This window comes from Phalacrocorax aristotelis, chromosome 3 (genome assembly GCF_949628215.1).
Source record: "Phalacrocorax aristotelis chromosome 3, bGulAri2.1, whole genome shotgun sequence".
NCBI classification, from domain to species: domain Eukaryota; kingdom Metazoa; phylum Chordata; class Aves; order Suliformes; family Phalacrocoracidae; genus Phalacrocorax; species Phalacrocorax aristotelis.
The window spans coordinates 35469148-35496098 of NC_134278.1; the positions used below are offsets into that span (position 1 = coordinate 35469148).

The window sequence follows — 26951 nt, forward strand, 5'->3', positions numbered from 1 at the left end:
CGTACAAAACATAGCTGTGAAAATCATCCTTCCTGTGTATCATTCTCATCAAACATCAGTCTCCTCTGATTGCCTTCGCTGAATGCCATTCAGCAATATCAAATTAAACCACTTGCCCTTATCTTCAAATCTTTTCACAGTTCTTCTGTTTCTTACCCATCAGCCCTTTTCAAGTTGTCATCCACACAACACATTCAACTAAAATTAGCTTAATCTGCCTGTCTTCTGTCTTCTCCTATGAACACCTCTCTCCATTCTTCCCCCCCGACTCTGCAGATTGGCCAGGGAGGTTCCTAAACCATAAAAACCCATTTAACCTGTACAGTCTGGTCCTGTGTCACTGACTAACAATGGCACAGAGGACAAGATGGGTTCATCAGTGTGTATTTCATTACTTATTGTTATTAAAAAGTGTGCATGAGATACTCAGACATGTTTATATATGGACCCATATTGCTCTCCTGTCGCCTTGCTATCCTGTCACCTTCCTATGCTATGTTGAAGTAGGTATTTTTAATTATTTTCTGTGTGTAACTGTAGACGACCTTGATCGTTATTTGTAATCTACATATTTGTCATATGTGATACAAAGGCGATAGTGAATTTAGGCATGGTTCAGGGCAAACTCAGATGTAAAAAGTAAGTTGGTCTCCTAAAAAAATGGATACTTTTCACCCTACTTGAAATTGCTTATATATCAGACAAGGGAAACCATCATGAGTCTATGTTGCCTTACTCCAACTGACTTTAGTATGTGGTCATATATTCTGGTACCTTAATTTTTTACTTAAGTCCAGTTTACCCAAGATTTGCACAGAGGAATATCTTGCTTTAGAACAACTACTATTTGAACTAACAGACTGAAGAAAGCTGAAGAAGGGTCTGTATGTCTGAAACTTGCCCAGTTTTTATATCAATAGATCTAATGAATAATATTCCACTGCTTCCAAATCTTCCCTCTCACTTAAATTAATCTCTGGATTTAGTTTGCAGCTTGTTCATTAGTAAAACAGATGCTTTTCAACATCGTTAACATCACAGACTGCTCTGATAAGGATCTCAGAGCAGCAGTTCACTAGTGATAGGGCAAAACCTAAAATTCATTGGCTAATCAGCCTGGCTAATATTACACTGGGCCTGCTATGTCTTGCTACTTACTTGACTCAGGCCAGTGTTATAAATCTCTTGCTCACATTAGCTTTGTGTTTTGGTAGTTTCACACTCAGCAGGAAGATTGTCTTTTCATTATCATTGGTTACTCACGTCTTAACTTCATTAATCCAGTGGAATTCATCCAGCAGCCTAAACGGGGAGAGAATTAGACCCAATGTTTTCGAGTGAAAGAGTTTCATGATGAGATTCCTTGCATTGTAGGTCTGCTCCTATCCAAACAATATGTGATACAGGTATACAATGGCCTTTAACTTCCTGAATGCTTATGCAGTGTGTTTTTCATCAAACAGTTTGGATTAAACACATGAATTACGCTTTCTAAAAACAGATCTCCATTATAAGCATGAACAATACCTGAGAACCTCAGGAAATCTTTTAGGTCTCAGGTTTGTAATGGAAAAATAAACATTGTACTATGTTTCCTCTCAGATAGGGCTTTTCAATTTGTTTAGCTTTAATGGGTTTTAAACTTTCCAACCGTGCTTCCTCTCAGGAGAGAGCACTTGGGATTCAATCCGTCTCTATTTTCTGAGTGTTTCCTTCTGAGTCCCTGTGGGTCACAGCCTCCAGCCACTTTCAAGTCTAAACCAAACCTATTTTTCATGGCTTACAGTGAATGGCTTCATGGCTCTAGAACATCCGACATGTTTAAAGAATAAATATTGCAAGTCTGTCTTACATATGTTTTCCAGTGGAAAATAGATTATTACATTACAGTGTATTCTGCTTAGTAACATGCTGCATTAGTGATTTCTCCGTAATAAGATGACTCAACTGTTAGACCTGAAGGTGCACAATTAATTTTAAATTTAGCTCATGACTAGTTGAGACACATCATCCACCTCAAGCATTGCATAATCAACCAGACTTCACGAAAGGTGGTGTGTCACCCTCTCACATCATAACTCAAAACAGCCACTTTGATCCATCCATCCCTGTGGGAGCTGAGATAACAATTCATGAAGCCATGTAAAGACTGAGCAGTTGAGAAATAAGGAATGCATATTTGAAGTGTGCTTTTACTTTGGATAAATCAATATAGGTCCACAAAGGACAGACGCAATTTATTTTTTCTAAAATTCGTTAACACAGCAGCAGAGCAGCTTAACCAACTGATCTAGAGTTTTTGTATCAACTAGCTAATTAGAATATGATTGTCACTAAAGGAAGTCAAACTTGGCCTTTTTTAAGATTTCTTTAGCCTTCGTAGATTTATTTTGCAGCACGTCTTACATCAGTGTAAGTGTGGCAGACAGTCTGTCACTCTCAGGGACATTGCCCCTAACACCATTTCTTTGTGTAAAAGCCTGCCAAAATCAATGTAACGCTAACACCTACTCTGTCTTCAGTTACGATGTTGATACTTTTCCAACATGTTACCCAAATGCAAAGGTGTTGTGTGCTGAAGCCAGAGATGCAGGTGAACTCAGGCTTAAATGGTGACAGAAAGGGTCTAAGTTTTGGTATTCATACAGTAATTTCCAAGGACTTCAAGGGCCAAAATCAATGGCATGATCCAGCTGTTGTGCAGTGCTCTAGGAATACAGAGCAGCTGTAAGGATGACTGAGTTTTAATTAGAGCAGCGTGAAGTAGCCAGAGCATACCAGTGGTCTTGGCTGAAATACTGTGTGCTGGAAAGGAGTGCTTAGTATTATCATTTTGGACATCCATCTGTACTTCTGATGGCATCATGATAAAGAAGAAAACTTTCTGACCAGTTGCACAACATTATTTTGGGATGCAAATATCAAAATCCCAAAGCTTGGCCTGTTCCTTCACCAGGGTTTCAAAATTGATTCTGGGGACACTGCCAGTCTAGCACTGGTAACAAATGTCCTCCCGCTGTCCGCTCTGATTATGTCTCTATATCTCACAGCATTCCCGATCTGCTGAAGGGATTGTGTTTCCTGAAGAAATAGCTGGTATGATTTATAATGACTTTAGCATTTAATATTTAACTCTACTGGTTTTTTTCCACCCTTCGTCATATTGCATATTAAACCGGAAACCTTTCCTCCAGTCAGACAAGAAGCCTTTATATGACCAGTCACCTTGATTTCGACATTTATTGGCTACTCTTTTCAACATGTGCTCACGGCATTGGTACTTGGCATGGGAACTCTTCAGCCTCTCCTCTGTTTCACTCGTCTGTTAAGCTTTAAGCACAAAGGACAAATGCTATGGTTATTCAGTTGATTCTGTATTGTTGTTATGGGCATGGGTCCTTCGGTTTTCACAAGTTAGCAGTCCACGCAAGATTTTATGAAATAACCTTTATGTTAGTTTTACTGACATCAGGAGGAAATCTGCAAGGAATTTGCTGAGTAGGATGTCAGGAGAGGACAGGCTGCATGCTGTTCCAAACCTTTCCCCCGTCCATAGCTATTTGTTCTCCCTATAGCTCTTGAAATGACAGGTTAGATTAGGCTCCGTTACTAGAGCTATTAGAATAAGTTAATGCAAAAGGGTTCTTTGAACTTAACGTGTAGTCCCTCCTGCTAATTGGACATGCTGATTTTGGCTCTGTAGCGCGTTCCTTTAAAATTACAATAATAATAATAATAAACAATCAACAACAACTTTATAATAAAAATTGATTTACAGCCATGCTGTGGTTGTTGCCTTTGGCTATAAATTTGTAGTCTGGAGTTCAGTTGCAGATCTAACTGATCAAGTTATCACATCAAAGTGCTGGGTTTCTGACAGGCTAAGAATGTATTGTAGGGCCAATGCAATTGGGTTATTAGTGAGCCCAAACTAGAATTGTTTCTCAGCTGTGGCTTTGGGAACTGTATGAACAGGAACTGTATCTTCCAGAGGCCCCGCTGCACCAGCATTTGGAGTCAGGCAAAGCTCTGTGCAGAAGCGCCTGTACACAGGGGAGATTGCTGAGAACCCAGGCACTGAGCAAGCCAAATCTCTGCCCAGTGATTACAGATCAATGTGTAGCACCAGCAGTGAAAAATAATTAAAATATACTCAAAATGGAGACTAGATCATACAAAACCTCCACCAGACCTGAAACACCCCATAAATGAGGAGGAGAGCTGGAAAATTTTTTAAACAGTATCAGTCTGTACCTGCAAGTAGCAGATACCAAGAAAAAAACACCAAACAAAAATACAGAAAAAGAAGACTCCTTCTCAGATATCAGGAAGGGAGGAAGACAGAGACACCAGGCTGACCTTGTTGACATAGAAGTCCTCAGTAAGGACCAACCCAGATGGGGATGGATGGCTTTAGCCCCAAGGGATCTGGGTAGTCAGAACTAAGGCTACATGGCCTCAGTGGCGTGGCTTTCACAGGACAAACATGTAGAGATGCAACTGTTCACGCCACCTCAGAGACTGGTGAAAATTATCAGTTTTATTATTAGTTATTCCTTATTATTAGTTATTCCAGGCTGTGTTTCTGGACTCTGCAAATGTTCTTTATATTGTTTTTCTGACTTGAAGAAATCACGCTACCAAGAGGTTATCATAGGACCAGGTAGGAACTGACAGCTGCATTGTGCAGGGGTGCGTGCTGAGCACTGCTGCCCAGCTGGACTTGGATGCTGCATGAAGCAGATGTGTCAGACTCCGGACTGTGCGATTGCGGAACAACACCGTGCCAAGGGACTGCAGACCTCATTCTTGGGTTTGCTTTTGCAAATGACTCCAGTGTTTGTTTCAGTCATGCTGGTCAGAGGAGAGTGCTAAACCAAATGACTAATACAATGAAGAAAGGAACAAATATCTACCCTTAGCAATTCTGGAGTTTCCTGAATTTCTAAACATTCACGCTTAGAGCACCAACCCATTGTGCTCTCTAACCCTCCCCCAGTCTCTTGCCCTCAGATGCATCATGACGTTTCTGCAAGAACAAACAAGAAAAGGTCTTTGTTCCTTCTGACAGTATTATACATTACCCGTGTGCTTTTGTGAGAGCATGTGTTAGCTGCTTGCCCTTGTTGTTGGAGTATTGGCATGGAGGTACAGATACTTTATGAACCAGGACAATTCTCTATTCAGTAAGCAGCTTGAATAACCAAGTCACAGGGCTGTAATTCTTATACAGACTAGGAGAGGACTCGTGGCTAGTCCAGCTACGTAACACTACTACTGCCTTCATCCTTTCACCTGGTCTGCTTGCTGCACTGGAAAAGCATTTGTCATACAGGTGTTAGGAGGAGCAACGCCCAAGCCCTCATGCACGCAAGAAGAAATGTTCATGTCATCCTGTTGATGCTGCCTTTATAGCGGGGTTTGCACCACCTGCATTGGGAGTACTGCTATGTGGGCTCCCTCCTGCCCTGTAAACCCTTTGCCAGATGCAGCAGATTGGGCTGGTCCCTGGTCTGCACCCACTGCCTGTGCTGGAGTGAGGGGGGGAGGCCATGGCATTGCACAGAGGAGCCTGTGCAGGAAGCGGATATTGTCCTGTGCCAGATGGATGTCACAGTGCCTCCCTCATTTTGTCATACTATACATGGAGTCTCTTTGGTGGAAGAAACTTGAGTCTTTTTAATTATGAGAAAGAAGGAAAATTTGTCCCTGTTAAGGGTATCTGACAAAAATTCAGTTACTGTTTTAGGTGCAGGACACAGATTATTTTCTTCTATCAAGCCGTCGCTATCTCATTATTCCCTAATCTATTTTGGTGAACAAGACTTTTCTTTTTATGCTGCTTGTAAATAGTGTAGAAAAGTAGCAAGTTATAGCAGACACACTTGTTGAGGTACACCATGAGAATCAGCAAAGCCTTTTTGCTTTATCAAAGATCTATTTTATAGCTTCTAGAACTGATTCTTATAACCATGGAACATAGTAGCACATGGATTATAATCACCAAGGATTATCTCAACAATAGTTCCTTTGCTTGAAAAAAGAAATGGGAGGAATAAGCATAAATGTATTCTGAAGAAGAAAAGAAAAAGATTTCTGAAAATTCCATACCCAGTTGCCATCCTGAATAGGTATAATCTGTGTGAAAGCAGAAAAAGGTTTCACAAAACGAAACGAGGAAACCCAGTCATCACTAAGGCAGATTTACACCACTTTAACACCATTTTCTTAACTCCAAGATAAACTCTTCTCTGGCTAAATTATGGCACAGATTTACAAAGAGCAGAGTTTATGCTGGTATAATTCCATTAATTTTGTCATTTTCAGGAAAACTTGTGGTTTCAGCTGGAATACTTTTACTTGAGTAATGCACAGTGACCAACTAAAGAGTAACATAGACTTGTTTTACAAAGATTCATGTTTCCCAGGCTTCATCTGGAAAAACATCTTGGATGCATGAGGCATGAGGAATGATAAGCTATTAGATCATCATTCAGTCAAAAAAATAAACTTTTATACACCACTCTACCCGTGTTTTGATTACTGTGCTTCCCAGCTGCCAGAAAGTACAAACAGGAGTCAGAGAAGAGACAGCTCAAGTAGCTGACACCACTAGACAAACATGCCGCTAGGTCTGACGAGGGTTTAGATATTTATTCTCCGGAGTGGCTATGTGGCTGAAAGGGACTGGCCAGGAGCAAGGTAGGTGGCAACAGTGCTAACTGCCTGCAGTGCAGCCTTTCTAGCACGTCAGCTGAGCTGGGAGGCATGGGAGCAAGTTGGTTCCTACTCATCCCACTTCCAAGCCTGTTTCCAGCCCACTGGAGTGTCCTGTGCCCAGGACTACTCCTGATTTGAAGGGAATGAATGGAATCCTTGGAAGAAAGAAACACCCCTGCTTCCTGGGGCTGCGTACCTTGACCCCGCTGATGGAGCCTGTCTCGACACACTGCCACCCCTTGAGGGCTGGATGAGCACTGTGCCCTATCATGGTTCTTCACATACTGTTTTAGAGCTTTCTGACCTTTTGAGTTATGCCATTTCAACTGAAAATCAAACTGTGAAGATAAAGCTAGCAATGTCACCATTAGTTTCAGTCCAAACCCACTAAACATTTGTTTTATTATCTGTTCCAGCCAGAACATGCCTGGAAAATGGTAGGAGAGGTGATGCAGATTAGCTGGCCTACCAGAGATTTTTCACTCCTGCAGATGGGTAATCTTTGGTGTTAGGTAAGCATTAGTCATTTCTTTTTGTTGACAGCACAGAACCAAGCTGATAACCTGCAAGATCAAATATACTGTGGACTTATGAACCATGCTATATCTCTCCTAAGTAGTTTCTAAAGACGACTGCTCCTATAACAATGCATTTTCTGCTTCCGAGATGGCAGGAAACTTTTGAAAGCAGCAATAAACAGGAGCAGGCTGATAACCATCACAGCTCTTGCCTCTGAGTTCCTTGTCCCTATCCTTAAAATGACCAACCAAAATACCTAAAACTAATACATCACTGAGAGAATACGACATGGAAAGTAAAGTCATTCGGTGGTCCTTGCAATCCAACTTTAACCTAAGGAATGAACCCTGGGGCAAATAGGGAATGCAATTAGGAAACGAGGAAACTAACTGTTATTAGCTTCCTGCAAAATCTATTTCAAATTCTCACTTCAAAATCATCTTTTATTTCACAATTAACTTGGATTTTAGCAAGTGTGAGACAAGACAAAAAGCTAAATGTCCCAAAAGCACACTTCAAGCTTTGGGTTGAGGGAAGCATTTTGCTGTCTCTTGCTTTCCAGATGTGAATCGTGATTCCCGTATTCTTTTCGGTGGCCATGATTTGCACAGCTCTGATTTTGCTGAAACCAGTAAACAACTATAGCTACATTTTACATTTGACTAATTTATCCTTCTTTTGTTTTCAAAAAATAACAAAAAATAATCACAGTGTAGATACCCTTACAGATTTTACAGCAAAGGGAAAAAAATTTATATAGAGGACCTGTATCTTCCACAAATATTGCCTCAAGAGACAACAGTGTAAAAACACATCTGCAGCATCTCAAATTTCATCTGTCAACCAACGCAGGGAGCAAGTTCCAAATCTCTCTCTGTGACTCCTTTGTAGGAAGTTTCAGTCATTGATAGACACAGAGTACCAGCTTGCACATGAATGCCTGGTGAGAGGTGATTTTTAACCCCTTCCATTAGACTGAGCTGCCTTCCACCTCCCAGAAGGTTCCTTCTCTGTGAAGATTAACTGGTTTCAAAACAAGGAGTTAAAAATAGTCTCTGCTACCAGACCTGCCCTTGAGTTTCCCTATCAGTTTTAGTGGGTTTACAATAATATTTTTCCTGTTGGAAAAAAAATAAAAAGGAATTCTCTGGCTACATATACTGGTGATTAACCATGTCCAGGGCTGCTCTCTGACTGTGAGGCCAGCTGTCCTGGAAAATCCTTCAGGCTCTTAAGCCTGCTTAGCATCCATAACATGCTGGCTGCATCCACGCTGCCCACTGGGAATTGCTCCTAGCTGGTGCTGACTCTTGAAACATGCTCTCAAACGGTTCAGGAGAGTGTTAAGTGGCCTGGCCAAAAGGCTGCTGGGGACCACTCCAAAGGTTTAATAAGAGTACAGACATTCACCTTCCAGTATCTGTGCTCATGCCCCGGCACTGTTTAATTTACAGCCTTTCCTTTCCACAGCCTGCTCCTTTACAAACAAAGGAAATGGAAAACTAATCAGCCATGCAAAAGGAAAGTGCAACTCACCATAAATACACAGTCTGCAGAGAGAAAATAAGCAGAGGGTGGTGGGAACACAAAAAGAATCCCTTTTTTTTTCCAAGTAAGTTAGGTCAAGGCATGCAGAAGTGTGTTTCTTATTCTACAGGCGTATTTTTAAGTTGCTACTGAAGGAGGGACTGGAGATACAGCAGTTCAGCAGGGGTCGGGAAGAGACAGTGCAGCTGAAGCAGAGAGAGGGGTTGCACAACATCCCCACTTCATGCCAGGCTTCTACTGGCTTTTGCTGCACTCAGTGGCACAAACTTTGAGCTCTTGTGCTTTATGTCACTGATAAGAGGAGTAGGACTGTGAGGCTCCAGAGTGGTCCTTGCATTATTCAAAGCCCTGGCCTTCACTTGACATTACTATTTGTAAAGAGGTAAAAGGAAAGGAGAGTCTTACTTCATTGCTGGCAGTGCCAGCCCAGTGACTGTCATTATTTCCCAGTAATCCTTCAGGCTTTCCACTGACTTCAGAACTTGTGGCAAAGAGTAAAGAAGTAAATGTCAGCCTAACGAATTTAAATAATACCAATGCCTCACTCTCACAGGGAACAGCACAAAAACCTGCAGATACCTCACCTGGGCATTGAAAATGGCCTCATCCACTTTAATAGCTTTCATTTATAGAAACCATATTTACATGCCTCTTCTAAAGTCTTGGTTTCAAAATCCCTAGACAATTTCTTCACTTGAAAAGAATGAAGTTAAAGAGTTATCCTGCATCTACAGGTTGAGCTGGTTTTGATCTTTTCCTCAACAGCCTGTCAATGTTAATCTGCTCAAGTCTTCACCTGGCTTTTTAGTTCAGAGCAAAAAGTCAGGCTAAGCTGAAAACACAGTATATCTACTTTAAGTAGGGAAGGAAGAGAGAAGGAAGAAGCAAATAAATATCTCTGCATGGGTTTGGTCTTGCATTAACATAACTAAGAATATCTGCTGCCAGATTCAAGTTGCTTTAATGTCTGTGACTTCTTAAAATCCAGTTTCAACAGGGATAAAATCTAAGTGAATTGTATTTGCCTTGTGGCAACTACCTGAACACCATACCTTATTTTTTAAAAAAGGTTGAGTTTTCTTTATTTCCACTAGGATAGAGTAAAAAATTCTTAGCTGCTTTTCTTAGAAAGTAACTTCAGTTCAGAGCCATGGAAAGATATCAAAAAGAGCTCCTACAAATTGAGTGGGTGTTTTACAAGCCTACATGAAGATAAAATCATCTGCACTGGAACAAATTCACACTGTTCAGCTTTAAGTATCTCACTTGTGTGACTGAGCTAGGAGTTTAGGTTTCATCCATAATCTGCAGTGTCTTTGAAATGGAGCCTGAGCTCTCTGAGGCTATGTTAAGACTTCAGGTTTGTCCTTGTCATCAGCCATGCAGCTCCAGTGACCACTGCTGAAGACCACCATGGCTCCTGTGTATCAGGGAAAGCATCCCCTGATTTTCTTTCCATGGAAAAAGGTGCTGGGCAGAGGGTAGTGTTTCTCCAGCCTCACTCTGAGAGGTCATGGCTGGGGGACACCACTGCATCCTGCCCCTGGGATGTGCTGGGAGGTCTCAGTTTTGCCCCTCTGAGCCACCACTGACCTCTCTAAAGAGGCTGTGCCCCTAATTTGGGCACATCACTAAGCTGACTGATAAACAGGTGCTGGGTCCATAAATGCATCCTCACAAAAGTCGATTTTGCTGTTGGGTAGGGAGGCAATAGCAGGTATTTGGCACCTCATTATCGACATCTGACACAGTGCCACACTTGGTGGCAAATGTTAGGACATTCCTGCAAGGCATCAGTACACAGACCACTGCCACAGGGACACTTCTGGCTGAGAGGAGCAGACAACCCAGTATTTCTAAAAAGTACTGAAAAGAGCACAAAGCTCACCCTTACTGAGCTACCTAACTGGGAAATTAGCTCATTTGACTCTCCAGCCACAACTCCTTGTGCTGAACTCTCTTTCTTGGGAGGGAAAGTGGGGGGAATTTGGCCATCACTGCCGAAAACAAGTAATTTAAGAAACAGCAATAAACAATAGATCTATGTTTGCTTTCTTTTAGTTAGAGCAAGTGAAACTAGAGACTCATTTTTAATAATATAAGTAAACCTGAAAAATAATCAGAACATTTTCAAGTTCCTATTTCCTATGAGGAGGTGGATGACAGAAAAGCAATGTGGGTCTCAGTGTTGCTGAAAGGAATTGGTGGGTGTCTCTAAATATTAAGGCACCACTGGGTCTCTCAATACAAATTTAAAAGACTGATTTGACTTGTCACAATAATGCCAAAAAGTTTGGTCATCATCCAAAAAAAAAGGGGAGAGTCATGTACAGGTGGTATATGATTGGCAAATCAGGTAAGAAAGCAGCATATAAACAGAGAAATTACTGTTTCTCTTTATTTAATGAAAAAAATGTCTGACCCAGCAGTTATGTAATGTCTCAGCATTACTTATTTGTTTGCTTAAATATTTTTCTGCTGCCTTCAAGGAAGTTTAGGTGACTGAGAAATTACTTTGCGCTGCTTCTCCTGTGCATGTGTGGTGGACCCACGGCCTTGGCAAGGACCCGCTGCGGTCGCTGTTGGCAGCTCTGCCACGTCCCGGCCCCGCAGGGAGCGAGCCGGACCCTGCGCTGCCCAGACAGCTGCTTCCTTAGGTGTAAATGCTAGTCATGGTCAAAAGCCTAATCTTTCCTCCTACCTCTGAATTGCTCAAAATGGTATCGTTATTGCTTTTCAGCTTCTCACCTGTGGTTTGGGAAAGGAAGATTAACCAGCTTTCCTGCTGTGAGGATGCAAATTCACCTCTTGCCATATTAAGGTGTTATACTTCATTATCTTAAGAAACAAGATGTAACAGAAAGTATTCTCATTCGCTTATTTCACAATTCACATGCTGTTTACTCCCAGTGAGAATAAACCTCCCTCGGGTTTCTATGCCTAGTGACAATGTCTACGTGAGCTTTGAGTACCACCTCTTTCCTCTTAATATTCACTGCCACAGATGAGAGCTTTTCCTTATCTGTATTTATCCACATGCACACTGCAGGAATTTCGGAGGTGAAAGAGTTTTTTTCAGACCTGCCCAGCTGAAAGTTAAAGGGCAGCTCTGCAGAGCACCCAGTAGCCGACTGGTAAGCACAGCTGTCCAGAAAAATAAGCTCAGACTAACCAGCTAAGCCTCCACTGTATATATACTGAGGATACTTCACAAGGCTTTCAGAAAAGTCACGACAAAGTCCTCATGTTGAATAATATTTCCTTACTGAATTATTAAGGGTATTTTATATCTTTAAACCTGAAAGACTCTGCTAAACTAAATGTAATCTGAGGAATACATACATTTGTTTATTATTATAATATTTATCAACTAGGAAACTGAATTAAATTAATTGGTTCATGTTCATTTCTATTCAGTCACACTTTCAGCTTTTCTTTCATCAGCACAGTGGTTTAGGATTTGTATATTACTGCCTTAGAGAAGTCATTAAACTCAGTCAAAACCTGAAAAAACTATTTGCCTTCTTACTAATGTCTGTAGCTCTTTTAATCAAAGTTAATTCCAAAATCTGGTATCCTACTATATATTTTAAATTCATCCCATACAACATCATTGATTGCATGCCAAACAAACAGCATAAATTTAAAAAAAAAATCAGTTGGCAGTTTGTTGGTCAATTCTAGGACTGCAAAACTGACCTGGTATGAAATGGCAGTATTTAGAGAATCTCTGTAAAGCTGGGAGTTTGCCACATGCTTGACCAAAAGTAGCTGTCACACTTGCAAAAAAATCTTTATTATAATTGCACTTACTGATACAAATGTTATTACTTTTTGGTGTCAAGAAAAACCACAAGCCTGCACGGAAGAATGCTTGGCGGTACCTGTCAGCATGGTAGTGTGGCTCGGCTGTAGCACCGGCCTTCCAGGCACTAGAAATCACCTGGCCATACCCCACAGAAAGCAGCAAGCACTGAATGTTGGACAAACCTCAGATTTGTTGAAACAAGCATGTGTTGAAAACAAAGGATTATAATTAGAGGGATAGGAAAGCCTCAAAAATAAGAACATTGTTAGAAGCCAGTGTTTAGCATTATGGCACAGACATCATGAACTGGTGTGCCAGCAGCAGGCTTAACTCCCCTGCCCTCTCCTCATGAAAAACTGATGCACAAATGATTTCTGCAGGTCGCCAAATATATGACATTATCTCTATTTAAGTAAGCAAGAACAAAGCTGGAGAGTTCTGTAGAAATACTTGTTGCTGACTGATCTCTTATACCTAGAAGATGCATTTCTAGAAAGGAAAAAAACTGGAATTGTTCTTTCCATTATCTTCAAAAAAGCTGAAAAGTGCAATGTTATTAGGCTTTCTGAAACCTCAGAGAAACTTTTCCAAATGCCTATAAAGGTGGAGGATTAAATAAATGTTTTGTTGAAGTAATGGAACAGTTATTGGACTTCATAACACATGCATATTTTTAAATTAAAAAGAAATTACTGTAGGTTTTTAAATTTGGTTTAAAACCGCCATAACTAGAAACCCATCATTAGCAGTTTCTACTCAGATCAATTTTGTGTCAGAGAAAAATAATGTTTTGTTTACGTAACATTGTTAGGCAAAATAGTAACTACTCCAATTTAGGAAAGAAAATAACCTATTTATGCCAAGTTAATGGTAATTAGCATTATGAATGACAATTTAAGGAGGATTATAAGATGTATTGCAGGTTTCAACCAACTAAAAATAGAAAAGCTATACAAGCCATAAAAATTGCACAATGTACAGCTTTCAGTTCCAGGAATATTGTTTTTGCAATCCTTGACTACAAATGGAGTTGCTTTCTGACTGTTGAGATAGATCTTCTGGGGCCATAATGAATATAGACAATCCCAAGCTTTCCAAACGAGTCAGACATTTTAAAATATGATACGATAATGGGCTTAAAGTTCTGAATTTTTTATAAAAATCAGTTAGTGATTGCCTTCCAGTTTTTCGGCTGGGTTCACAATTTCAAAGTATGTTCTCTGAGGCATTTTAAAACCAGAAATAAAGATTACTATATAACCAATGTGATACTAGTAATGGTGTTTTTAAAAGACAGGCAAAATTGCAGATGAATATTGTGAGACATGCAGTATGGTCATAAAAGTTAGCAGTGCCTGATGAGGAGTTCCTTATTATGCTAACTTGTTAACTCAGGATGCTTATTATTCACCATTATGCTAAAAAATTTCAGGGAAAATAATGTGCATTCAGGAAGTCCTCGGTAATCCTCAATAGTCCCTGAGGGCTTTGACAGTTCTGCAATTCAGATGAGCCTTTGAAAGACAAAGATGACATAAGTCATTTTGGTCACCTCCTGAGCTGACAGCTGCAGGAAGCTCAAGTGTTGCTTTCCAGCCGTGCTATTGCAACAGCATCTCCTGAATGTTATCAATTTAGGAGTGCAGCTCCACCTGGAAGCTCCTACATGTCAGCCGGTCAGCCGTGGCGTGGAGTAATACCTGTGTCGAGGGATGCTTCCAGAGCAGGGGCTTCGCTAGAATCTAGGTCCGGAGGGGGGAGGAGGGAGTTCAGGATGGAGGTGTCCCTCTGCCATCGCTCTGCTGCTCCCACCTGAGGCTGACTGGGGTCCCTGCTGCTCCCTAGAGAAAAGATAAGGCTCAGGGGCTGCATGTGAGGTCAAAGTGAGAAGCAGCATGTTCTGCTTGCACTGCCTGCCAGCCAGCAGGCCAGCTACAAAACACAGGCTTCCAGACTTAAAATGGCTTGAAAATACTTATAGATTTTGATTTAGAGATTCCCATTGACTTTATCCATGTGTCTCTGAAGCCATGACAGAGCACAGCGACCTGAAGAATCCAGAATACACTAGGTGATGCGTTTGCAGGTATGATACAGAATACCAACCCAGGTGATAAAACCTCATACTCCTGCTGCCTCCAAAGAGCTGGTACCACAAATCACAGCTTTATGCTTGAATTTAGCAATCAAGACCAAGCACCCCCTCCATCCAAAATAAAGCAGCCATAACGAGGGAAGGAAATAGCTGGAAGGTAGTGCGCTGGGTTCCTCATTGGCTAGATTAGGTCTGCAGAATATGTGCCATGGAGTGCAATGAAATGACAAAATGACAGGAAGGAAGTAATATGTCCAGCTTGGCCCATCTGTTAGTCACATTGCACACAGTCTTCAGACTTCTATCTGCTTGATGAGAATGCATGACTCCCTTGGCTGGCCAAGCTGGGCAGTCTGCAGCACACAAAGGAAACAAAGGAAGGCTGGGGACATGGTAACAACTCCAAATACCATGGACACCTAGCAGACATGGAGGGATCTGGCAGAATTGCTTCTGGAAAGCTGGGGATGTTGCAGGCCATATGGGGAACAGAGCCATAGCATTGGAGGGAGGCAAGGTCTCACGTTGATAAAAGCTCGCTCATGCATTTGATTAGTTTGCATAAATGAGCAGAATTTGAATCCACCTCGTGGATTCCTTGAATTCTGCCCTGACCTTCTCAACTGTGCGGCACGGTTATGGTATAAGCAAAGTTTGGTACGTCAAAACCACTTCAGAGACAGCCAGCATGGAAAGATCAGAGCCAACGGATCTGAGCAATGATGCGTCCAGGCAGGCTCAGTGGCAGGACTGGTGGTGCCAGAGAGATTCTGAGGGCTGTGAGACCATGAAGGTCTTTCCTTTGGCAAAACATTTGGTCAAGGAGAACATGGTGTTCTGGAAAGCTGTGATCTTTTTAAAGAAAATAGTAACAATTTTATTCAGCTCCGTAGACTGGTTGTTATTTATAATTTATATAATTCTCCTAGTAACAATGCAGTCACACTAGGGACATTGCCATTTAAGGAATAAAGCAGGACTACTACGGTGTCTAAGTTAATAGCAATTACAACAGTGTATGGCATATTTCCCCATTATTTCGTAACAAACTGTATGTGAATTCTAGTAAATTCTAGTAAATATCAACTTGGCATTTGTAGATTATTTTTGTCCTTGCTCTGAATTGAAAGAACAAGATTTATTGGATTATGAACAACACAAGGATAGCTACAATAATGAATTTTCAACCAGCTGTAATCACAGTTAAATTCGTGCAAGCACATTAAGTAAAACTGGGCTTTATATGGAAAAAAAAATCCCGCAGATTATTTTACTGATAAATACTTCAGTTTCCTTGAAAATTTGTTTAGGAAACTTCAGTCTTCTTGAACAGCTGGTTCTAGGAGAAAATTGAGCAATTATCTATCTATCTATCTATCTATCTATCTATCTATCTATCTATCTATCTATCTATCTATCTATCTATCTATAGTAGAAAGCATTTCCTACAAGTGCAAGAATTCAGGTTATCACATTGTTATACCCACAAGCTCTGAATCACATCTAGCATGACAGTTTACAAGAAGCAAAGTAGAGATAATTTGTATGAGGCACATGGGATTTACAGAAATTAGTTCTTTGCCCTATAAAATGTTTGTCCTTCAAAAAAGTCAGTGAGAGTTTTCTCATTAATTTGAACAGAGGAAGGATCAAGACTACTGACTTTAAAAGTTAATATGCAACTATAGAGATAATGAAAGTGAGCCATGTTTTTGCAATGAAGATCTTAATTTTCAGTGCAATTTACAAAGTATAAGACAAAATAGTTTTCTGTCCATCAACTCCCACTAGTTATTAAGATTACAAAAAGGTGGACCAAGGTTTAATGGGTCAAATTCTGATCTCATTTGTCTTGACTTTTCTGAGCTTAAAGAAGTTACTCTGGATTTTCATCAGTCTAAGGGAGGTTAAAATCTGATGTACTGAATGCAAAAAAAGTGACGTTCATGATTTGCAGAAACCTTGTTCACAGGAGACATAGTTTAAAAATAGGCCCTTAAGAGTACTTTCCCTCCACTATATATGGACTTAAAGTCATCTTACAAGTGTAGTAACTACACCTAAATCTTCCCAAGAGGAGACATGCTGGAACACAGCTAGGACGTGAGTAATTCAGATCCTCTGATGTTTTACCGAGCAGTAGGATAAGGTAGACATTTTACATTACTCTGGAAAACCTTCTTCTTGTCTAAACTTTAAATATCTTGAGATAATATTTATGCCTATACATGTCTTATTCTCCATCTTAACTAAGTGATGCTACACTAAATATAGTGGCATCACATAGCAAAAGAAACAATCAGAATAAATATCACTGTATTTAATTAAAATATTCTCCATTATACAATGTTGTGTTGTACTGAAAAGACACAGACTTGAATGAAGGCACTATTTCACTCACAGCCATCACACAGGTACATCAAAAATACTCCTAACCACCCATTAGGCTAGTGAAAGAAGCAGCTTTGCCTGCAGACTCTGCCTTTAACCTAACACAGCTACAATAACATCACATCTCTTTGCACAGCAGGATGCCTCTTGGGCTTTTTTTTCCATGCCTGTTATTGAGAGTTTTAATCACATGCAGTAAATAGAACAATTTTTGTTCGTAACTCTGTGTAGTCATACAGCATGTTGATTCTCTGGAGATTTGTTTTGGGGAAAGCCTCTCAGCTTACCTCGTTTGCATACACACGCCCCTTTTCCCCCTATGCACCATGGATCAGGGAACCAAACTTAGCAGAAGGAAAGCTTCTTTGCCAGGTTGACCGAGATACCCTAACAACAGCCTTAATGAAAGTCTCCATCTTCCCATTGATCTACAAGCCACAGTTCCCAGGACCCTCAAAGGAACAGCCAGGGAAAGCAAAGACCTTTTGAAGCTGCTTTTCACTCCCTTGCAGCTCCAGGCTCCAGCTGTCACACTGGGGATGGTACAACGAAAGGCAAGTCCTTCTGGACAGACTGTCTGGTGGGGCACTGAGAACATCTGGCTATGCACAGTTAGTCAGAATAGGACACAAACTGAAGCTGATTTTGGCAGGCACCCTACGTCACACCAGCATCATTGAGAAGGCTTCGGGATGCACGAAGGGGCACCTACTTCCCACGGCCCACAGGCCACCATGGGGGCAGATGTCTTCCACTATCAAATCAACTATTTGATGATGACTTTTATTGTCAGAAATGTTTGTTAGTATTAGAGTTCCATTTAATTTATTGTCAGGGCCTTGAGGACCCAGGACCCCATGTGAGGCCCCCTGGAGCCCTCAGCCCCTGCCCCAGCATCGCCCCAGCAGGGCTGGTATACAGCTCCCCACCGCCCTGCCCTGCCTGGCCATGGGCCACACAAAGTTGGGCCCACTCATGGGCCCCCAGCCCGTCCTGGCCTCAGCTCATCCCCAACCCCAGGGAAGTGTCTGATGCCCAGGGCTGGGGCTGCCCCCAGCCCACTAGTCCCCATGGGCATTCCCACTGCTCCCAGTCCCCCCAGGGAGCAGCCACCCATTCAGTGCCCTGACATGTATTTCCTTAATTGTGTATTTAATTGCATGTATTCATGGTTGGGATTCTCCTCTGCTTTTGCTTAAGAAATTGCTTGTATTTTAAAAGTTTTTCATTTTCATTGATCTTCATATGTGCATGTACCTGCTTAAACTTGTGTTCCTCTTTTCCTACAGCATATTACAAAAGCTCTTTTTTTTCCTTATGCTATAGAAGAGAGAAAAGCTAAAAAAGAAATCAGTGTGTTTATTCCTGAGAAAAGAAGGATTGTAGAAAAACAGATTCCCCCCTCCCAACCCAGCAATGTCTCTCCTCCACACTAACAGAGGCATCCTACACTCCAGTGATCGTGGCCCCAAGCGCTGGGACGGCAGGCTCAAGTTTCTGCTTGAAACTTGATTAAACTATGGACTCAGTAAGGATTGAATGTAAAACAGCCAAAAAAGATTGCTGTCACAGCCTTAAGAGCTGGGAGTCAGGAGCTTCCTGGACTTTTCCAAGAAGCTATGCCACAAGAGGCCAGGGGTATCCTTTTCTCTGTTGTCCTGGGAGGTGGTAGGATCAGTTGTCCCCACGTTGTCCTCTGCCTTCCAGCGGCTTGCACCACCAGCAGCACTCTGCAGAGCTAACTCCAGGGAACCAACCCCCTGGACTCTGCCACTGAAATTTCTTAAAGGCAACGTGTGAATGAAACTCTGGCTGCTCCAGGAAAAGTTCATCATGTACTATACGGTGTTCATAGGAATTTTCTCAGCCATTATTGTCAAACAAACTTCCAAAACGCTATACCCATTTCTTCAATGATTACTGTCACAAATCTAATCAACAGCATACTATGGTGGCTGAAGGTCTCAACCAAACCATAATGTTCATTGATTTCCCAGCTTTTGATTAGAACCCTAAAATCCTTCATACTGCAATTTCAATCAACAACTTAGAAAAAACCCCATTATTTCTAATAAAGATACCCTTAGAAGATTTCACAACCTTTACACAACCTCCTAAATATTTGGCACAGCACATCCTTGCAAGCCTGAAATTATTACTCTGTTTGCTATGGTTTCTTTTATTACGCTATTATACAAGACTGTTGTACTTTGTCATTTGTAGCACATTACCTCAGACTTGTTCAGGTACAAAGATGGACTTCTAGGATGATCAGGGGAATAGAGAATCTATCATATGAGAAGACCGAATGAAGAGCTTGGCTTGTTTATCTTAGCAAAATAAAGGCTGTCAAGGGATCTAGTTGCTGTCTATAAATATATCACGGAGTCAAACATCAGGGAGATGGGAGAGCCGTTTAAACTAAATGACAATGTTGGCAAGGGAACCCATCGGCACAGACTGGCCAGAATTTAATCTGTGCTAGAAACCAGAAACAGGTTCTCACTTAGAGCAATGAGATTTGGGAACAATTTTCCAGTTGGAGTAACAGCAGCAAAAATCCTAACTGCACTTATAGTGGAACTTGATAAGTTTATGAAGGGGATAATAAAACAGGATTCCTACAATATTAGGACAATAGATTTGATGACCCATTAGATGCTTTCCAGTCCTGTGTTCCTGTATAAAGCTACAGTATATCATGCAGAGTCTGTAACCTTCAGCCATGCATGCTTCAGAACAAGATATGCCAGCACACTTTGTATGTTTCAAGCAATTTAAAAACTAAACAAACAAACAAAAAAATGAAACCCCCCAACCAAATATTTCAGTAGTAAGTGTATTTGTTCAGGGTAGTGGTAAAACTTAAATAATTTTCTCTCCCACAATAATAAATTCAGTACAACCCAAATGTATTATAAAATAAACATCTTTGACATTCAGTTGTCCATCACTGAAATTCCTAAGATTATTGATAAGTAGTTCTACTTGTCCTCTAGCACTGTTTAAGGTTTATCACAAATTTTATACAATACTTTATCCGTGACTTTTAAACCTTTGCAGCTGAAGTTCAACTGTTATTTATGGTATTTTGCTCTAAGCTATAAATTAATTAAGGACAAGTACATTTTTGTGCTAATGCATTTAATGTTGGAGGGTATCCAAAAGATATAGCCGAAGGAACAGAATTATGATTGTTTCTCATTTACTTTGGTCATAGCATGGGTTGTACACGTGAGAGGAAAGACATTTTGTTAAAAACAGAGCCATCTGTTTTTGGCGATACTTTATAGAACTTCAGTTTTTTTCATGCTTAAAAGATTGCTTAAGCTGAGTCTGAAGTAAAAACCCATGAACTTCTACAAAGCAGAAAACTTCTTGGGTAAAAAAAAAAAAGCTTGGAAAAAAACTACTTTCACCAAAACCGGTAAAATGTTGACATAAAAATCAATTATTTACAAAAAATATTTCTTTCTAAATGCACAGACATACACATGCACACAGAGCGAGCCCCCCTGAATGGGACAAAACTATGGCCATGATGGAACTACACATATTTTCACTTTCCTGTAGCTCCTATTTGAAACTTTGATAGAAGTACCAGCACACTATCTTCATATAAAGTGTACTAGCACAGTGAAGGCAAGTTTTACTATGAAGATGTCCAAAACATCACTATAAGATTGTATCTTATGGTAATTAACAGTATCTTCATCTAATTCACTCTACTCCCACCTAAGACGGCTTCATAAACCTAATATAGTTTTTTCTGGTTTTGTTATTAGCAGCTTGCTTTCTTAGCCAGTGAAGTTAAAAATCTCTCACCAGTTTATTGTGAACAATGCTAATTTCAGCTCTTCACATTCTGCATTAGATGCTCAGGAAGAAAGGATCCAGTAGAATGGGAAAATCTCTCCATTGTCACCAGTTAATTGATGGCTTAGGACCTGAATTATTGACTTCTAACATATTTTTCTATCTTATATAAAAATTCTTTTGAAAGCATTCTAAGCTTGTGGGTTTAATCAAACATGGTTTAAGTCAAGCACCCATTTACATAAATGTTTGTCTACATAGCTTTGCATGTATTTTTTATTTTTAACTTTGTTGCCTTTTGCTTTTACCACATGTACATTCACTCATGCATTGTGAAGGAGCATCCATCCATCTTCTCCAGCCTCTTCTAATTCAACATCCTTCTTTCATGCCTCCTTTAGAACTTTTCTTTCAACTAAGCAATCACAATTTCACTTCTGACTCTGACAATGCTAGTGGTTTTCATCATAGCCTCTGTTTCTATTCCCATTATATATTTTTAAGGATTCAGTCAGAAGAGATATGCATTTTTCAAGTTCCTGATTTACCTCATCAGCTCACATGATGTACATATGTCAAAGCAATCTTGTTTCCTCTTTAAACTGCTACCTTTGTCTCAAGCAAAAATAGTTCTTTATTTGAACAGAAACTGTCCATGTGCTCTGAAATCTTTCAGGAAAAAATTGGTCATGATTAAATGGAGACTGATGAGTTTTCAGAAGGCTGATGTTCTGAAACATTTTTTCATACATGGGGGGAAATGTCCTTGCTATTTTTGAGAAAAAACATGATCCATATTCAAAAGAAAAGTTACATACTTTCTGACACTAGATTCTGAATTTACACATCAGTAATTCAAATGTTTTTAAAAATATACCCCTTTGATTTGTCAAGATTTATTTGCCATCAGACTGCTAATTCTTAGCTTCTTCCTCCCACATTAAAAGTAACATAAATCACTGTATCACCTACTAATTTAAAGCATGATGCCTGATCTCTTTTCCACCATTTTATAGTCAATATAGCAATGTAGTTCTAAAATGGTAACATGTTGAATTATGCTAATCTTCAGTTGAAAATTTACAGATTATTCTTAAAGGCTTGTGCAAAAAACCAAGGTGGTTAAGCATTTCTGCACTTTTTCTCAATACTTAATATGTGCTTTACTGTGTAAATAGATTGATTTCACCAATCCGTGAGTTAAATCATCTCCATATTCAGTGAAAGTGGTAACTACTCAGCACACTGATTTAGACAAGATAAATTAAGCATGGCTGCTACGCTCAGCAAGAGCTGACCAAGATTCAGCAGTTAGATGTGCTTGTGAGACGGTAGGCCAGGTTGGTAGTGAACAGGAGCCTGTATTTTTTTATTACTTCTCTGCTGTTTATATGGAATAAATTAGTGGCTGTGGTGGGATGCCTATCAGATGCTTATTCACATAACAAAAGCACCATGGTATCTTGCATGCAGATCCTATGCAGAGCTGCCAAACACTGACAAGGCAAAGATCACAAACTTATTTCACAAGAGAGTCAACAAAGAAGGGTCAGGGCCCTGAAAGGTGTCTGAGAAAGTCCTAATGGACCACATTATTTTGGTCAGGTTTGTTTATCAGATACAAGAGATGGCTTCACTAAGGAATCTCCAGCACTAGGAGGTAGTGCTGGTTTTAAGTCTCCATTATGACTGCTGTAAGTATAGTAGAGCCTCCCTAAGGACTGCTGGTTTCTGTGCTCCTCTGAAATATTATGGAGAAACAGTCTAGGGATGGTCAGGAAGTTTACGGTACTAATTCTAGATCTAGACCTCTGGGCAACAATATCATGTGTAGGTTTTTTATTCATTTGTCGTGAGATGCAAACCTGTCCTTAAGGATTTCACAGACATATCAGATCATTTCTTGCAGCAGCCAGAGAGCATTTGCCCTCACTCTCCCTTGCTCTTGTCCTGGCTGTGTCTGGGAAGGAAGTCAGGATGGTCGGTGACTGACATCTTTCAAATCCGTAGAGTTCTAGGAGAAAACTGGTCTATGCTCCTGTCATGTCCTGGCACGTGCTCTCTTTGGCTGGTCATTTTTGCTTTACACGGGCTTTGAAACAATCCCTACTGACAAACAAAACAGGGTGGTTCTTCCCACACTGAACAACAGATCTGCAGAACACCTTGTCTGTGGATGCAGAAGTTAACATGACTCGGAGGGAGACAGTAGAAATACTTCGAAGAAATACTCACTTATGGTTGCTAATCAGATAAACCACATCAGGTCTGGGCAATCTTTTTGACTGAAAATAGCTGGAGGCAGGGAGAGCGCTGAGGGGAAGTTTCAAATCCTTGCCCTGCACTTGCTCTCCCCTGCTAGCTGCTTTCGGCTGCTGGTTTCTGTGTTGGTTGGTTTGTTTGCTTGCTCCCAGCAGAGCACAAATGCAGTCCCCAGCTGCCACAAATTATGCTGTGGAGTTCCCTGCAGTTGACTGAATCGCAGGGGTTGGCACAGAGATAGTGCAAGGCTTAAACCTCACCTTGGGAAAACTAGTCAGTGACTTACTGCTAATTTAGTAAACTTCTCTCTTTTCGTGTGATTGCTTATGACAGGACATGGAGTTAAAACTGAAGGACTTGATGCTCAGCTATTTTAAATTACTATGGCTTGGCTGGGGCCCTTGAAATCAGTTTTTTTTATCCCACTGTAGTTCAGACATGAAAAACGTGTTATCTCACTGAGAATGCTTTTATTGAATTGTTTTGAATGCAATTGTTATGTTTCCTTTATTATCTGAATGCAAAAGACTTCTATTTTTAGAAGAAAAAACATAATTCATACCCTGCAAAAAAACAAGCTAACTGTATCCTCAGCTGAAGTACACAAATATTATAATATCTCCCAGCAGGTTCTCTGGAACTGCGGAGCAGTTCATACAGAGTAATTTGTGGCAGCTGGGGACTGCATTCATGCTCTGCTCTGGGCAAGCAAACAAACCAACCAACACACAAACCAGCAGCCGAAAGCAGCAAGAGCTGCAATTTAAAAGTGTATTGAATTGCTTCTTAATTGCAGAATAGTCTGATATCTGAAATCATTAACAGTGTTCACAGTGCATGTCACAACCAAAATTCCACATAAGTGTATTTTTAAAATTATCTCTTCTTTCACTTAGCCATTTTGTTCAAAAATCCCTTTCTCATGGATGAGTTGGTAAAATATGCATCACTCAAAGCTCTGTAAAAGTGCAGCCTCTGCTCTGCTTTATGTCAGATTATTTCATCAGCTCTTGGAGAAGGATTCAAACAGGGATGTTGGCAGATAAAAGTCCTTTTGGTTTGCTTTAAAATTGTGATATGTTCATTTCTGATTTTAATAAAACATGCATTGTACACAGGGCAGTGGAAACATGCAAGAAAGGGGTGGTCTTTTTTACCTCACACTATCACTTCAGGACAGAGTTGCCGCTGAGGTTCTGCTCCACTAACCGGAGGAATAACTCCTGGGGCTCTAAGGCACCGCCACTGTCCTTTCACAGGAGAGGAGGGCCAAGGGATTCAGCTGGCATCAAATCCTTATGAGTTACTGCAAATCCCAATGCTCTACTTCTGCACGGAACAGTGCAGAACACCCTGCATGGCCTGATGTGTTCCCACTATGTAAAAGTTGTGTGCTCCATTTTGCTGACGCCAAGGGTTCAAAGTGGTTATTTGAGTTTTCTGGTTGTTTTCACAGTTTAGCTGTTGATGCATCAAGAAATTCTTATTATTCTCTTCTCTGACAGAGCTTAGAATTGCCTGTGTGAGCTTTTTATGTTACTTGTTGAACTGCTGTTCAATAAAAGACAGTCCTCCAAAACAACATATGGTTAAAATAAGCTTCTTTGCTGGCGTTTTTTTTCCTTGCTCACATGTTTCCATTTGAAAAGGAGATATTCCTGTGAAATCCTGTGCACAATTGTGTCTGTAGCTCTAAGCACTCTTTGTCCAAGAGGAACTAAGAAAACCCAATGAAGCGTTATTAGATTTGACTCATCTGACCAAAGTATCATCTGCTATGCTCATTAATTACAATAGTTCAGGTGGAAACATCGGTTCTGAGCTTTATTAAAATTGTCTGTTTACTTTTTTTTTTTACTCATCTGATGAATAAAGAACAAGGAAACAGGCATTTGAAGCAGAACAGTAGAAAGCAAAGGTGCCTGCAGAGGAGATACTAAAATAATGCCTAAGGAACTAACTCAAAAAAATAAGTTTAAATATGTGTCACAAAATTTTTTCCAATGCTAGAATTTTCCAGCGTTGGAAGTTCAAAATATTCTTGGAAGGTAGTCACTCTATCTGTAATCTTAGAGAAGTCTGATTCAATAATAATAAAATATATCTTTATAATGCAGAAAGGTTTTTATGTGATTGTTCAGATGATCCCAGGCATTTGATGTGTTCAGATGAATACGACATGAGTATTATGTCTAAACTAGTAGATGAAGCAGTGCCAGGGCTTGATCAAAATTTTGGCATGGGCTAACGAGTGGTCTTCCACAAATGGTTCAGGAATTAGCCCTGGCTGGGGACCAGCCTAGCCAGGGGTTGGGAGCCTAGGCACAGCCAATCTGTTCTGAAAGCTAAGGAAGTTTAGTACTGTAGGTATGATCAGTCAGTGACAACTGAGCTGAGGGTCAGAGAACCAGCATTGGCATGTCTAATTTCCTGAAAACAGACATAGCCAAAGTGTCACCCATAAATTCTTAACAGTCTCTTTATGGCCATTACCACTTTGCTTTCAAACAAGGATAAAACTGTGTGAAGTGGAAACACATATTATTGCTCTACAGAACCGCAGCAGAACTGCAAAGCCCTGATTTTTGAGAGGAGGGCAAGCAAATGAGCAGCACTCAGACAAATGGCACAGTCAGGTGGAATGAATTCCTGAGGGGGACTGCAGCAAAGAGAAGAGGAACATGGTGAAAATATGGGAATAGCAGCTGCCATAGCTGTTTCTACAAAAGTAAAGCAGGTTGAGCAAAATGCCTCAGGAGCCTGCCCTGTGTCCAAATCCAAAGGGAAGAACTAAGATGACAGATTTGCAGGGAAGTGTAGTTCCATGCAGATGGGTGAGGTTGGACTCTACACTGTTGCGGCTCTTAGAGAGAGATCGGAGATAATCGGTTCCAAAGCTCACAGCTGGAAGGTCAGCCAAGGTGGACACTGGAACCCAGAGAGAAGTCCAGCTCGCCTGGCAGGCAATGGTGAATGCCAAACAGAGCAATGACACAAATCTCGGACCACAGAGAAACATGAACTGAGATAACTCTGATTCCCAATGAGACAACTGAAGATCCAGATAAAATCCGAATAAAATCGTATTTACACTGGTAAAGTGCCAGTGTGATTGCTGGTTGATTATCCTCTGCCTTCCCAAAGACAGTGTTTCCATCCCACAAGGTGATGGACAATACCTATCACTGGCAAAGAGATCCTGACTGACAGGTACAAAGGTTTCATACAAGGGCTTGCCACAGTGCTATTCCTTTGCAGTGTCCCTCCCTAGGAGCAAAAGCAATCATGCTGTCCACACATTCTTTTTCCCCCACCATGGCACAGGTTCTGCTGACGAAGTATTGCTGAAACAGAAAAAACAAGAGCCTTCATCTTGTGTTTTGTGCTGTAGTGCTGTAGCATCAGATGAAGAAGTAATGGTGGGAAGAGTATTGCTTAACCCCATAACCCTGAGGCAGAGGTGTTCTCTGGAAATGGCATGTGCATAAGCCAGCTGCAACAGGCAAGATGTGAGGAACTGGGACAGCAGCAGCATATGTGGGTTATTCTGAGAAGTTAGCTACAAAACTCTACTAGGCATCCTCAGTGAAATGCTTTTTTCAGCGGTTCTTACCCTGGCATAATTTTCACAGGGATGGCAAAAGTCAGTTTGCTGCCACAGGACAGTTCCCTGGCTGAATTTCATTAGGTCACTCTGGAACGTGGAGACATTAAAGCTCTTCAGCAAAATGGTTATGGGATTGTTTTCACATGGGCAAACAACAATTTTCTCTCATCTCATTCTTGGAAATG

General features: G+C 40.7%; 1 protein-coding gene across 3 annotated transcripts in view; it reads right to left on the minus strand.

Annotated features, from left to right (window-relative positions):
* The window catches only part of FILIP1 (filamin A interacting protein 1), a 109125-nt gene that overhangs the window by 66155 nt on the left and 16019 nt on the right, over positions 1-26951 (minus strand). For 2 of the 3 annotated variants that reach the window (XM_075087107.1, XM_075087105.1), the window contains exon 2: positions 14296-14436. The exons of the other annotated variant lie outside the window; for it this stretch is intronic. The gene's annotated coding sequence lies outside the window, so the exon portion shown is untranslated. The remainder of the gene's footprint in view (positions 1-14295; positions 14437-26951) is intronic. 3 annotated transcript variants of the gene reach the window in all.